The sequence below is a fragment of the Triticum urartu genome, chromosome 6 (assembly GCF_003073215.2).
Source record: "Triticum urartu cultivar G1812 chromosome 6, Tu2.1, whole genome shotgun sequence".
NCBI lineage: Eukaryota > Viridiplantae > Streptophyta > Magnoliopsida > Poales > Poaceae > Triticum > Triticum urartu.
Window position 1 is genome coordinate 287,508,698 of NC_053027.1, and position 15,490 is coordinate 287,524,187.

A 15,490-nucleotide genomic window follows, 5' to 3' on the forward strand; every position below is an offset into this window, starting at 1 on the left:
GCTTCTTGGCGGCGACGTGGAGTCGGGGAGTTCTGCTGGAGAATAATGCTGCTTCTACTTAACTGCTAGTGCGGTTGGCTGACTAACACATGGGCCCAACATGCCACATGTCAGTTATGCAACTGCACCTGCAGTTAAGTCACTGAAGCTTCTGTTCGACTCAGCGGGACACAGGTGGGTAGCTTCGGTTAATTAATTATACCTCCAGCGCACCCCTTTTAGTTGAAGAATGTATGAAATGTAATGAAATCTGGCATGTTTATATGAAATCCAACCGTGTATGAATGAATTTATTTCAATTAGTTCGAATTCTTGTATCACTGGCATTGGATGAACATGCAAAACAATATGTACTAGCATTATTCCCAGGGTGATCACCTCGTTTGCAGCAGTTTCACATGTACTCCCTCCGGTCCTTTCTAGTCTGCGTACAAGTTTTGTCTGCAGTCAAAGTATCTCTACTTTGACCAATCTTATATAAAAAAGTATGCACTTTCACAATGTGCAAAGTAAAAAGGAACAGAAGGAGTACAAAGAGTTTGAGCAGGTTTTTAGCGTTTCTGTACATTGCAATCAAACACACAGGCCTGGCAATTCATAGATAACATTCAAAACAATCGATGATTATGCATCTCAGTGACTCACATGTCAGAGGCAATATTTACTTCACAACTAAAGAATAAAGAAAAAATTGATCGACGCTGCTGACAGCAAGGGCATCCCATTCGAAAATATCAAACGCATGTCTTGCTAAAATCAATGAGAAAAATTTGACAAGGTTGTCCCATTCCAAAATATCAAATGCCTATGATTGTGGAATGGGCAGGGTTTGCCATCAGTTTGGACATTGACATGGCACCTCATGCTAAATAAACCAGCTGTTCTTTTTGTGCAGTTCCACCAAAATCAACCAAATTCACGCGTAGCTTGTATGATTTCGCCCTTATATGTTGCAACGCCTTGAACTTATCGTCACCTCCTTTCTTGTGGTGGAAATGAATGATTCAATGTATTCATGAACATTTTGTGCAGTTCCCATTGAAATCAAGCTGAGCACCCCTGTTTGCACAAATACAAAAAAGTGATTAGTATAAAGCAAACTGTACTATGAATTGACAGTTTCAACAGGCACATACATGGTCCATGTAGAGCACACTTTTAGAAAAATGGAACTCACCAGAAAGAATCCTAGAACAACATTGTACTCGCGCATCATAGCAAAGAAATGGAGATTTTGTCAGTCCTTCTGAGCTGAAGTTAGTTTGGTCTTGTGGGGAGTAATGTAACCATCCTTCAACTGCTCCTTCTGATGATAAGATAGACATGGCTTCTTCATCCTGGCATAATCGGAACTAGTCACTTCACGTACTCCATATTCTTCTTCAGAGGAAGATGATCCTGTTGTGCAAAGACAAGAGGACTACTAAATGCTAGCATCACTGTTTGCTTGAAAAAAGGAAAGGAAATATTTAAAACATCACAGATGAAGCACTTCTCAAGGACAATACCACTTTTTCATGACAGTATCTAAACAGTAGCACAACACCAATAGAGATGACAAAGCTCAATTATATGGATGAAATCAGTGGGCGAGTACCAACCTTTGTCAGGAGGCTTATTGTGTAGAGCATACAGATGAAGCAATTCTCCGAAACCATCTGTTGCAATCTACGGTGGTGGCCATGCTTACTATATACTCCTCTATTAGTTAATGTTTCCAACATCTTCTTATGCAGTTCCACTAAAATATATGGTATCTTCAAAGAAGATCCCTGTTTGCACAAGTAGAGATAATTACATATTACATTAAGAGTGGCATCAAATTAGTGGCAAAACAATTGCTCGTTCCAGCCATAGCAATAAATTAAGATGCAAAACTATATCATTACTTGTGTCATCACAGTTCCAGTGCTTCATTACAGCACCGGGAGTTGATTTTTGTTTTTCTTCCCCTTGTTCTTCCCCTTCATCACTTGGTTCAATAACAAACAAGCTTCGCCTTCAATGTAAGATTTGGCATGTCAATTAGGGAGAACAAGTATAGTACTAAACTTAATTTTCTGATGAAAGTGGCAAAATACAGGCCAGCAGTTGTGAAATATCCTTATATTACCTCAATGGGATATTACGATGCACATACAGATTGGAAGTCTTGTCTCCATTTGTGCAGTTCACTAAAATCAAGCAACATTATCGTACAAGTAGCACAACATATGAATGCACACTGCAGAATCATGTGAAAGAAGGCTAGTACTGACCTCTCATGATGCGGAATTCAAACAACTCACAAGAAGAAGACCTGAACCAAATTCACCTTAATGGATAGGAAGTAAGATCTCCTCTTGTGCAATTCCACTAAGATCAAGCAATCAAGCAACATTGTCGGTGTGGCATTTTGGTTGAACTGCACAAAACACTCTTAAAACAAAAGTTTTTTGTGCATTGCAACAAAAGGTCACAATGGCAACGAGGTGAAGCAGATAACCCTGTTTACACAGAGGTGCAAAGGAAAAAATTAGTGGTCAATAATGGTGGATGACACGGAAGCCAACAAAAAGAAGCATCTACCTTATCTAAATGGGAAAGAAATCAAGACAATAGCATTTCTCAAACGGTGGCATTGATTAATATTAACATAGAGATTATATTAACAATAAAATTCGTTAAACATGTAATTTGCTTTTAACTGTGGCATTGCATCAATTTTCCAGCGGAATTATTAGAGGGTGTTTGTTTACAGGGACATTTTGGTGTAGGGACTAAAAAAACTCCGTGCCAGTCCCATCTAAACCAAAGAGGAGGGACTTTTAGGGACTAAAAGTGGGCATTTGGGACTAAAGAAAGAAGACCCCGAGGGAGTCTTTTTGGGACTTTTTCCAACAGTTGCCCCTGCCACGCATCACACCTTGTCTCTATTAGTTCATTACTAGGGGTAACATGGTCTTTTAGCATGTCATTTAATAACCTCTAGTCCATGTTTAGTCCCTGGAACCGAGCAGGTAGGGACTAGGGAGTTTTTAACCAAACAGGGCCTTAGATTAACAACAGCTAATGAGTTGCACGGGACAGTGGACGCACCAGCACCATGTGCATCTACCGATGTACTGTGGTCATGCACAGTCTGTTGCAACAAAGAACAAGCAACCAAGGAGCATATTTGTGTTGGTCCCAGTTTTGTTATCTTTAGATGCCTTTCCGTATGTGAGTGCAACAAATGTAGTCCTGCTCAAACTCTACAGCCTTGTCCCTTCCTTTCCTTTTTGAACTAGTACTTTCGCCCCTTCCTTTCCTCTTTGAACCACGTCCTAGATTTATGAGATACAACTTTCCCCACTACTTTCCCCCATTCCTTTCCTCTTTGAACCACGTCCTAGATTAATGCTATACAACTTTCCCCCTTCATTTCCTCTTTGAACCACGTCCTAGATTCATGCTATATACAAATTTTCCCACTACTTTCCCCCACTCCTTTCCTCTTTGAACCACGTCCTAGATTCATTGTATACATGCAGCTAGAGCAATGCACGTGGAGTAAGTAAATTATACCTTAAGGTTCTTGGGGCGTGGTTCGGTGGGCGACGGGACGGTGGCAAAGAAGAAGGGGTCGGAGGCCCTCCCGCGCCGCCGCTGGGTGGAAAGTGAACAGCTACGCCGGTAGTCCCTCACCGACGGCGACATCGTTAAGCCTCCTTCCCTTCCCGGCGGACGGATCCTGCCGTCTCTTTGAGCAGCAGTGAGGGGAGAGAGAGGCCAACGAAGTCTTGTTTAGATCTGGAGAGGGCGAGAGAGTGTGAATAGAGCAACTACAAGCGCTGAGGCTCCATTGGGAGAGGGCGAGCGAGTGAGCGAATAGGCTAACCAGCTACACAACCCTCTCGTTATGTTCAACGAGAGGGAAATAACATTTTATACATTCCTGCATTCGTGTGACAAGCATGCCGTGTTTTTTGTGTGTGTGGGAGTCATTGGGATTTCAATCATAATCGTGTCATGTGGCTTTGGTGGTAAGACTATCCACAGTGGTGCAGAAATAATGCAGCCTTAGTCACCTTACCTCTCTCCATGTAGTACGTTGGGTCCCACCAGTCAGAGGGTGAAACAAACAAATTAATAAGAAAAAATAAAAGTGCCAGCGGTGTATCTTACCTCACACATCTCGCTACTGCTCGGGAACACTGTCCAATTGATCCATCTGTTCGCTCACATACTATTTTAAGTGAATCCTTATTATAACATGCACACAAATTTTGGGCACTTGTATTCGACTTAAGTCAGTGTGCCACCGTACCTCGTATACTTACTACTCCCTCCGTCTAGGTGTAATAAGTCACGTTAGAAGGTGCAACGGGCACAAGGTGTGTGTGTGTGTGTGTGTGTTTAACATCATGTGTGTGTTAGAGAGAGCGACAGATCGACCTACTCCTACAGAGAGATGCTGTGTAGTGTACGATTTTAGCCGCGAAAGTCGGTGCATCTTCTCGTTTCTGGGTGTGTCCGGTAGGGACATGCAGACAGCTGCCACGCCTGCTCCTGACCAGCCTGGCCCACCCAAAGCCCCTCCATCGCCCGCGCGCGCTTCCCGCCCGAAACGGTCAGTGCCACTCCAAAGAATCGGTGCCGCATTCATGCCCGGGCAGAGCGGACGCGACCTCTCATTGGTGCAAGAGTGATGGTTGCTTCATCCGTCCAACTTACTGCTGGTTCTATGTGATTTGACGGCTCATTGGTCTTTATTACTGAGGTGGTAGGACTGCTGGATGTCCCACGCTTTCGGCAAAAGGAGGTATACTACTACTACTGGATTACAATTTTCTCCATTCTTACAGTAGAGGCGTGCAAGAGAAGTGAAATCACGCAGGCTCAATGATTACATGGCCCACCTCACACTATCACCGTGCGACACCTAACTCTTTACATAGTACTCTCTCCGTTCCTAAATATTACTAGATGAGTCCCCGCGCGTTGGCGCGGAACAGCGGTATATGTCTCTGCGCAAAATTATCGATTTCATAGAACAAAAAAAACTCTATAACCGCATGACAAATGTGGTAGCCAAACTAAATAAACTCCCATCATCATTTAGATCATCCCACATAAGGAAAAAAGATCAGCCACCTCCTACTGCATAATGGGATTATATTTTTCTTTTTGACATGTTAATGGGACTTATAAGCTCACTTACATGCATGCTACGGGTGCATGCTTGCATGGAGACATGTTGATGTGATTTAAAACCCACTCACATGCATGTGGCACGGTATTTCTGCATGCTTGCATGTGGCTTAGTGCGGAGCCTCTCAACGTCAAGATCAGACGGCTATTATGGACTGATTTACTTCATCTAACGACTACATCAATTTTGATGACGTGGCTCAAGGAGAGGATAGAGAATTCCTAGTAGTGGGGGCTAGCTATTACTAGTAGATATAAGTCTTTGTAGATATTCCACTACATACAGAACAAAATGAATGAATCTACACTTAAAATGCATCTATATACATCCGCATGTGGTTCATGGTGAAATCTCTACAAAGACTTATATTTAGGAACGGAGGAAGTACTAGTATAGTACGTACTGTAATTTATCAGCGAGATAAATTTGTACAATGCTATGAAGCTTCCAACTTGGGTTACATGTATCTTGCGTCCAAGGTTGCCCGTTGCAACATTTCATCAAATACAAAGGAGACTAACATGCATGCTATTGCATCTCAATGATTGACAGATCATAGCAAATATGTACTCCCTCCGTTCCAAAATAAGTTTCTCAACTTTGTGCAAACTTAAGTACAAAGTTGTACTACTACTAAAGTTGACACTTATTTTGGAATAGAGGCAACTAAAGAAAAAACGACCCATGCAGTCCCTAGCCCTTGAACCGTGAACCCTGACCAGGCTTCAATTTGCTGGCAACGTTCGAGCTTCCTAATAAATGAAGTTTGCAACCTTTTGACCATCCACTACAAGAAATATGTCAACTTATGACCTTCTGTCAGTGACCCTCGAAGAATTGATCATAAATTTATGACCATTTTAGACCAATTGGTCAAAAGCTCTTCAGGGGCTCCAAACCCTAAACCATTGCGACCATTTTGGTCAGAAAGGTCGTAATTTCCTTACACGAAATGGTCACAAAGCAAACAGTGCTAGTCCGCTGCCTTATTTCTAGTTGGTAATGACCAATATAGATGGTCATAGCCTTGTAGATTGTGGTGGGTTGTGATGACTAGGCGCCATCTCATCAGTTTTGCCTATGTGTCATGTCCATGTGGCAGTTTTTGCCCTAGGTTGTGAAGCAACCTATATTTCTATCATTCCCAAAATTCCCAAAAAAATCTCATAAATTCTTTGGGGCATATCTTCATCAAATATGTAAAAATCCTTCCTTGCCTAGTTCAAAACTAATTCAACAATATTCATTTTCCTATTCTGTTCACAACAACACTTTATGAAGGAAGTGCTATTTATATATTCTTGATTGCCCTCGGAATTTTTGGGCACTCTTTCCTATCCAAATCATTACCGATGACAAAATTCAGCTCCATTTGCCTAGCAAATCTTCCTCGGCAAATTTTCAACGTTTTTGTCCACCTAGAAGCATTGTGAAGGAAGTACCTTTTTTATATCTCTAAATGACATGAAATGTATACAGTTCCTTCATATGCCCAAATTATCACCCTCCTCCAAATTGCAGCTCAGTCAAATCATCTATGTGAGCCCAGGTTCAATTTATATTTTATGGCCAAATTGGCACGTTGGAAAGCAAGTGTTATATATACCCCTCCTATTACCGTCAAACTTTTCGGGCACTCTTCCATACCCAAATCATTGCCACATGGTAATATTCAGCTCAATTTTCCTAGTAAATCTTTCTCGGGAAATTTCCAAAGTTTCTACCTCGAGAGAAGCTTTGTGAAGTAAGTAATAGCTAGGCTTACCCAAATGATCTGAAAATTGACCAGCGCATGACCATACCAAAGTAACTTACCTACACCAATTTTGAGCTCATTTCATTCATCCAATCTCTCTCACTAGTTTTCCCAAGTTTCTATCCATAGAAGAGCATTGTGAAGGAACTACTACTTTGGCATGTCCAAATGGTATCAATTTTCTACAATGCTTTCCTATGCCCAAATAACCATCCTCCACAAAATTTCAGCTCACTCCATTCATTATTTTGAGCCCAGCTTCAACATTCATATTTTTGTCCAGCGTGGTACTTTGCAAAGCAAGTACCACCTAGGATCCTCCTTTTGAGCTAAAAATTTGTGAAGACATTCTCCTTAGTAGATGATCATCCTCAGCCAAAACTCACGCCCATTGGCCATGAGCATTTCCCGTACCGCAAATCAAACACTTGGCTGCTAATTCATGTTTGAGCATCGATCGGTCTCCTCGTGAGAATATTATGTTGTAATTTTCTTCCTAGCACCAACCTGGGGAGTGCCCAACCCACTAGACATGCCTAGGCCGCCCAGAACACATGGCAACATTACGGTCACGCGGTGACCACGCGACGGGCATGCGAGTTTACGTGCTCTAGAGTTGGGGCCCTCGGCCACCGCCCAAACCTCGACGTATCGCCACCAAACCATGTATTTATGAGTAAATAGGTCCTTATGTAACTAGAAATGATTTTTGGAAAAAATAAATAGCAAACTATGAGGCAGCTGCAGTTCAAATTTGACCCGCTTCCAACTGAATCAGCGGAAATTTGTCTTTTTCACGAGAGGTGGATCAAAATTTTTTACACCCAACCATTTTGTCAATTGTGCATTAAATATGGCCTAGTATTTTATAAAAATAATTTGGTCCAATTTTGCAACAATTATTTGGTAGTTCCTTCACAAAAAAACCTCCTTTCGGGCACTCGAAAAATGGAAAATGGTTTTTTCGTCCAACGAAAATGAAAACTTCCTTAGGCAACATTGTTTGCCATTCCAATATGCACCCTTGTGCACAATATGAGATCATTTGAACAAACTATGCGATGAATGTGGCCATAAGATTGATCATTTGGCTTGAAAGCCATGAATCTTTACGCATGATAGCTCATTTCTGAGAACACTTTTTTAAAATAATTACCATATTACCAGTTTATTATTTTTCCTGAAAACTTGGTCACATATAATGACACAATGCGAAGGTTTTCCAATTTTTTGATTTTTTTGAATTTTTTATGCCCGTTTCAAAATGCGGTCAAAATGGCGGACTTGACCGTTCCTAGCTAGTGGTTGAATCTTGGAATTTTTTTGGTGTTTCTATGATTAAATAGATACTTATTTACCTAGAAATGATTTTTGGAAAAAATAAAGAGCAAACTATGAGGCAGCTACAGTTCAAATTTGACCCGTTTCCAGCTGAATCGACGACAATTTGTCTTCCACCAGAGGTGGATCAAAACTTTTTTCACCCAACCATTTTTTCAATTGTGCATTATATATGTCCTAGTGTTTTATAAAATTGATTTGGTCCAATTTTGCAACAATTATTTGGTAGGTCCTTCACAAAAAACCTCATTTGGGGCACTCGAAAAATGGAAAATGATTTTTTGTGCAAAGAATATAAAAAATCCCTTTGTCGATACTGTTTACTATTCCAAGATGTAAACTTTTGCAAAGTATAAAGAACTCATTTTGAACAAATATAAAGAATATAAAGAATATCATGTGAACAAATATTTGGTAGGTCTTTTACAAAAAAGAACTCATTTTGAGCACTAAAAAATGGAAAATGATTTTTTCGTGACCTATTTAAAAGGTCATAAAGTCTTCAAATTGTTTGTTGCGTTCTGATTGGTCTATAGGCATATCACGCGGATCATGCATCCGACACCGTCGGATGCTCTGGGATCCAACGGCGGACCTCATCCCCTCACCCTCTCACCCACGTAGCCCTCTCACCCCCCTCACCCATGCAGCCCCCACTCCCCACCGTTCCAACCCTAGCCCCCACGCCCCCACTCTCCCGCATCCGCACCCGCTCACCAAACCCTAGCCGTCGCCGCCGCCCCCGCACCATGGTCGTCGACGGCGAGGAGCCCGAATCCCCATGCCTCCCAAGCGCCCGAAACTCTAGCCCGCGGCGCAGCCATGGCGACCGAGCTCTGGATCCCATCGACTCCCCCCATCGCACCCCTCCTCTCCTCGCAGCTGTCGCCACCTCCTTCCTCGATCCAGTCCTCTCCCCAGCCTCCTTTCCCTGATCTAGTTCTCTCCCCGCCGCTCCCACCCACCGCCGACCTCGCAGCCCTCCTCACCACCGCCGCCGACCTCGTCCCTCCCTCCCCTCACCATCTTTCCCTACCCTATGCCCTAGATCGAGTCGAGAAGGTCGGCCGACGCGCTAGGGTTCCGTTTGGTCAGCTCCGCGCCGGCTCTCCGGTTGGCCGGCCGCTCGACGATGGATCTCCCGCCGCTCTCCCACCAGGCGCTCTTCGCAGCCCTCCGATCCGCGGATGCCGAGGCCGTGCGCCGCCTCCTGGCCGGCACCGAGGAGTCCGCGCTCTACGTCCCGGCGGACGCTGAGGCCGTGCGCCTCCTCCTCCCGCTCTACGACCTCGAGGCCGCCAAGCTCCGCTCCCGCCTCGCCCTCGATGCCTTCCATGTCGCCGCCAAGCAAGGGCACACCGGTGAGCCCCTCTTCTCGCTCGATTAGTAGCTTCCGCTGGGTTTTTTAGAACGATCCAAGTCCAGTGTGTTGCAGCAAGTTTAACCGATTCTCATTGGGCTCAATTGCAGGGTTTGATGCTCCGAGGAACAGCATGGAGTTCGCCATGGAGGCGCCCCACAGCTACGGCGTCTTCCAAGAGGACGTCCCGGTGAGTAGTACAATCCCCTTCCCTGTTCTTTCTCTCTATCTGTCAGACTAATTCACTACATCATTTTCTTCCCTAGCCCGTGTATGCATGCGTCTGGTAAATTATTTTGTTTCTAGAAAAAGGACCTGGAATTCCTTTTCTCTCCTTTCATTCCAGTCACATACTACTGTCCAATTTTCAGTTAGGTGGGTAGATCTTTCTTGACAGATGATATGCATTGTCCATCCGTCCTTGGCAGCTCTGTTGCTAGGTGTACTTGTACCTGACTGTTGTTGCCTGAGAAGACAACATGAAACACCTATTAATAATGCTGTCAAACAAACAGTAGACCACCATCTACTGCTGCTGGGCACAATCACGTTGCCCCTTAATTACCTGGCCATTCTCTACATCATTGCTTACCATCCTTTGCCTACCAATAAGTAGGAGGCCATGTTGAGTTGCTGGCATTGTTCTTCAAACTAGATTAGCACTGCTGCTTTCCTCCGCCCCTCTTCTCCCTCGACGGTGTTCTCATCCGCCACAACAGCTTACTGACACGGTCATTGGTTCTGTCTTTGTTTTGTTGGCAGCAGGGGAAGAAGGAGGAGGAGGAGTTCAGCACGGGGCCCCTCTCCATTCTCATGCTCAGCATCAAGAACAATGCCCTGGTTGGTTTGGTTTGGTTTGGTCGACTTCTTGCCTCTGTTGATTGAGATCTCAGCTTAGCGAGGGCATATTTTCTGTAGTAGTAGTAGTCGACCTGCTTAGCGAGCTCAGCTCACCACGCTCGTCGTCGACCTGCCCGACGGTGGCTATGGCGGGACCCTCGAGATCGTCGTCTTCCTGACCGAGACCCTTGGTTAGTGAAATCATTTGTTTTCCACGACATTCAGACTTTGCTATAGTTTACTGAAACTATTGTGGTCTGAAGAACAATTTACTGAAATTGTTCCAAGTCTGAAAAACAGTTGTCTGAATCTGTTGAAATCTGAAACTGTTAGTGTGAGGTGTCTGAAACTGTTCTAATCTTGTAGATAACCTGTGAACAAATTTACTTGTGTTGAATAACCTGTGAACAAATTTAGGACTTTGGAGTTGTCTAAAACTGTTGTAGTCTTGTAGAAAAGTAAAAGTAGTTGGATGGAAATAGATTTCTCAGTCTGTGTAATAGATGGTCTGAAGCTAGTTGCAAATTTCTTTCCTTGATTCAGATAATTCAGTAAGTCCATTTCATAACATCTGCTGCTAGTAGAAATTATGGAAGCTAAAAAGCCAAATCAAGTTCAGTCATCTCATTTCACCTTTGCAAAGAAGATACTAATTTTCTGAACTGTGAATTTGATGTTAACGTCTTATATGTGCGTCTTATATGTCCATTTCATAACATGGTGCGTCTTATATGTGTGTTTGATGTTAACGTCGCTTGTGGTTTTGCAGGGTTCTGAGGCTACAGCCTGGGCACCATCAGGGTATGTTGTTTCCCTGTCCTGTTTCTTCAGTGCTCAATAGTTGCTTGTGCGACTGCTACTAGTCTTTAATGTAATGCTAAACTAAAATGGGTCTAGTTATACTAATCATTCCATGAAAGTTCAGTCTGATTTGCTGGTACTCTAATAGAATCATTGTTTTCTCATGCTCAGAATCATTGTTTGCTCATGCTCAGAATCATTGTTTTACATATGTTACTTGTGATGTTCTGCTGGCTGAGATGTGCATGATCTGGGTGATGAAGAAAATTGTTCGGATTCCCACTGATTTTCATGATTATTACAACCAGATACTTCTGACGGATCATGCCATCTCTTGGACTATATATGTACTCCCTCCGAAAACTAATATAAGAGTGTTTAGAATACTAAACTAGTGATCTAAACACTCTTATATTAGTTTACAGAGGGAGTACTCCTTTATTATTGAGCAAATACTTTCCTTTGATTTTTTGCAAACCTCTTAGCAGTAATTTTCGTATCCTCTTTTTTGTGTTCTGCTAGCTGATGAGATGTGCATTACCTGGGTGATGAAGAAAATCGACGGGTCACGCCATCTCCTGAAGTACATTTGCACATTTTTTCTGCTTTAGACTGACTGTACATGCATTCCTTCATTGGTTATGAACCTTATTGCTCATTGTGTTCTGTTGGGTTGAACTACATGATTCCGGGTGATGAAGAAAATCGTTCGGATTCCCACTAATATTTCATGATTAGTGTAACCAGCTACTTCTGATCCATAGCTTGTACTGCAACTAATGTGTCATGCGTTTTGTGGCAGCAACAGCAGCTAGCAGGAGCAATTCTATTGCTGGTTTGCATTGAAGATATTGTATTCTGTTGCTATATCATTGTTTAATAAAACCACAGCATGATGCTCACATGAGATATCCACGTGTTTCTGTGCTGTTTTGCTACAAGCTATGTGTTGATTTGATAACAGGAGTTTCCTTGTCCTGGTCCTATACTGCATTTTGACTCCTATGTTTCTGTGCGCGTGTATTTAATTGATGTTGTTTCAACTTTGAACTGCTTCTGCATATACTGTAATTGAGATTTAAATTTGTGGTTGTTCCTCTTTTACAGATGCTCAAGTGTGAAGCCGTGAAGTATGAAGCAAGTGTGAAGCCTTCAAGTTCTACTTAGTGAAGAGTAGCATAATGTAGCATATATGTGTGGTAAAGATTGTAATAGATTTATTTAGTGGTATATTTGATGATTCTTTTTGATTATTTATATGATCTGAAAACTTGTGAAATGGAAACTTGACCAATGGGCCCACTTATGAAAATAATCTGTCAATTTTGTACATTTTTGACATGTGGGACCAATTTGAGAGATGATCATGACAAGTGGGACCCATCTGACTAGTGGGACCAGCTTGAATATATAATGGCTGAAAATAGAAAAGCAATAAATAATAAAAGGCCACGGGCCAACAATAAAAAAGGCTACAACGTTGGGCCTGGCCCATGTAGTTGACCAAAATTAATCAAGAAAAAATATAAAAAAGGCCGAATTGTTGGGCTAGGCCCATGTAGAAAACTGAATTGGACCGGGCTGAATCTTGTGCCACATCAGCTTGCCACGCTGGATGCCTACGTGGCCTAGAGAGGTTGCTAGTGACCAAAACGCCACAGTGGACATATTTTTGTCATAAACATTTGCGACCATTCCAGAAGAAAGGTCGCTATAGTCAGTTTACGACGCCCGGCTTTTGACCTTATGTTTTTGGTCACAAAAAGGTCATAAATGGAAATTTGTGACCATTCAGTGACCAATAGTGGTGGTCATAAGTTGACATATTTCTTGTAGTGATCGGATCATTTTGTGTAGTTTCACCAAAATCGAGATGAGCATCCCATGTGGCAAAGAAATTGAACAAGCGTGATTAGAATAAGATTACTGGGACTAGTTGATGAGACATAAACCCATCACAAATACAGTACGTAGAAGCCAGTAAAAGTATATGCGGGGCAAAGAAGTAGAGAAATATCCACAGGGAGTGATGTGGGCAGCTGGAGCAGTGGTGCAAGCCGACTGTAAAGGGAATTGTAACTGAGGGACGTAGCTCAACCTTGAGGAGGGCAGCGGGAGGCGGCAACTGCCCACGTCGCGGCAGTGAGCAAGGGACGAAGGCAACCTCACCGGCTTTGTGAGAGAGAACGGCGGGGACCCCTGATCGGGACGTGCCGACAGTGGGTTTTCACCGTCGGCGACGGCCACCGGATCTACGCTAAGCATCCACCCCTTCCCCAAGCGGAGGTGATCCGCCAGGATGTTAGAGATGTGGCCACAGTCATTTTGTGCGAGAGAGTGTGAAGAGAGCAACCCCAGCAAGCAACCGTGTAGGCTGGCCCATCCTGACTATGTATATAGTGGAGCGGTCTCCTTTTCTCTCCATATGAACCTATCATATTGCGTACGTGCCACTGAAGAAAAAAAACTTTATTTATAAATGACGAGGCACCTACTACTGATTCTCCTATAACCTTGCTCTTGGCATCTCCAAAATATTGACCTTGCAATTGGCTCTTCGCCTCTTCGGGAAGTCGAGCAATAATGGTAGTGAAGTATATCTCGTTCTGGCTATATGAGACCGAATGAATTGCTGCACGTCCACCACGTGGGCGAGGGTCGAGGGGCGAGGGAGAGTGCTACATACGGAGCAAAATGAGTGAATCTATACTCTAAAATACGTCTATATACATCAGTGTTTGGAGTATGTACTAGTAGTTCATATTGAAATCTACTAAAGGACATATATATTCCAAACAATATGATGTAATATCTATAACCAAGGTAGTAGGGACGAGGAGTAAACGGAGGGAGTAGTAAATTTTTCTCCTCGTCTTGCGAGCCACCGCGTGCATGGGAGAGGGAGCGGGCGTAAGGCATAGTAAGCAAGCTTCACCTCATCCTGCGAGCCACCGCGCCCGTGGGCGGGGGAGACGGCGTACTAAGTAAGCTTCTCCTCGTTCTGCGAGTTGACGGGACACATCAAAAGTACTCTAGTGTATAGAGCCTTGCCTCTAAGGTAGGCCCCACATGGTTTGCCTCTTTTTTTTAACATAACACGTCAAGTCGCAATTTGTTTTGTTCACCCGTGGTAGACGATCCTCCCTCCACCAAGTGGACAACCAGTACACATGCCAAATTACCACGTGGGCTACCTTTTTCGTACAGAAATGAGCTCCACCATGTACCGGTGCGGGTGTGGTCGGGAAAGAGATGGGAGTACGTGCGCCGTGCATGCACCTCTTCTCTTCGAGCACGTCCCCCACCTACGTGAGTGTGTGTGAGAGATACAAACCGCGTTCGTGAGTGTTTTTTGTTTTGGGGTGGGGGGTGGGGTGGTGGGTTGATTTCGTGAATTATTTGTGGGAATATGTGTCGATGACATCTCAAACAAATTTTTGCATGCAATGTGTGTGAAATGGAGGCCTATCCATATCATACATAGAGGGTCGGGCAATCCACGAGAAGAGAGGGAGGGGTCATAGCTATCGATAGAGTTGAAGAGAGGATCAAGTGGGTGGGTGCGAGATCGATGAAGAGAGCCATCAAAATTGTGTGTGTGTGTGTACAAGTCAAAGATATAGGGCGACTGGCCTACCGGAACGTTAGAGGGCACACATCAAGTTTGTGTGTGGCAGGGAGACATGACTAGAGTGCTCGATGTATCGGTGTGTGTGGGGGGAGGGGGGTGGTGGGAGGGGTAGGCAGAGGCCTAACTATAGAGGTAGAACGACTCGTATATGTGTTGAGAAGGAGAGACCCAGCTATGTCTTGAGGGAGATCGGTCGACATCCATACATAACTGAAGGACGGGAAATATGATGGGAGAGAGAGAGAGGAGAGAGAGAGAGAGGGAGGGAGAGGGAGGGAGAGGGGTAGAGTGCTGGATGGGTGATGGAGTTGCTTCTCGAAGATAGTGGGAGAGGCCTACTGAAAGCACAAGTGCTCCCTAGGTGGTTTTGATAATTGATGACAACATATCTCTTGTTGGACTAACACTTCTATCTAGCATGTTTCAGATAAGTTCAACAATGAAGTGGCATGGACTAAAGGTTGTGGGAACTCCTTCAAGATGCTAAGGACAAGGGATTGGCTAAAGCTTCAAGCTCAAGACTCTTCACTTTTACATTTTAGTGATCCAAGATCACATTGAGTCCATAGGAAAAGCCAATACTATCAA

The 15,490-nt window shown here is 43.6% G+C and overlaps 2 pseudogenes; both read left to right on the forward strand.

The window, feature by feature from the left end:
• Positions 1-11,519: 11,519 nt before the first annotated feature.
• Positions 11,520-11,594, forward strand: LOC125517740 (annotated as a pseudogene).
• A 363-nt stretch (positions 11,595-11,957) lies between these two features.
• LOC125517745 lies at positions 11,958-12,033 on the forward strand (annotated as a pseudogene).
• Positions 12,034-15,490: the final 3,457 nt, after the last annotated feature.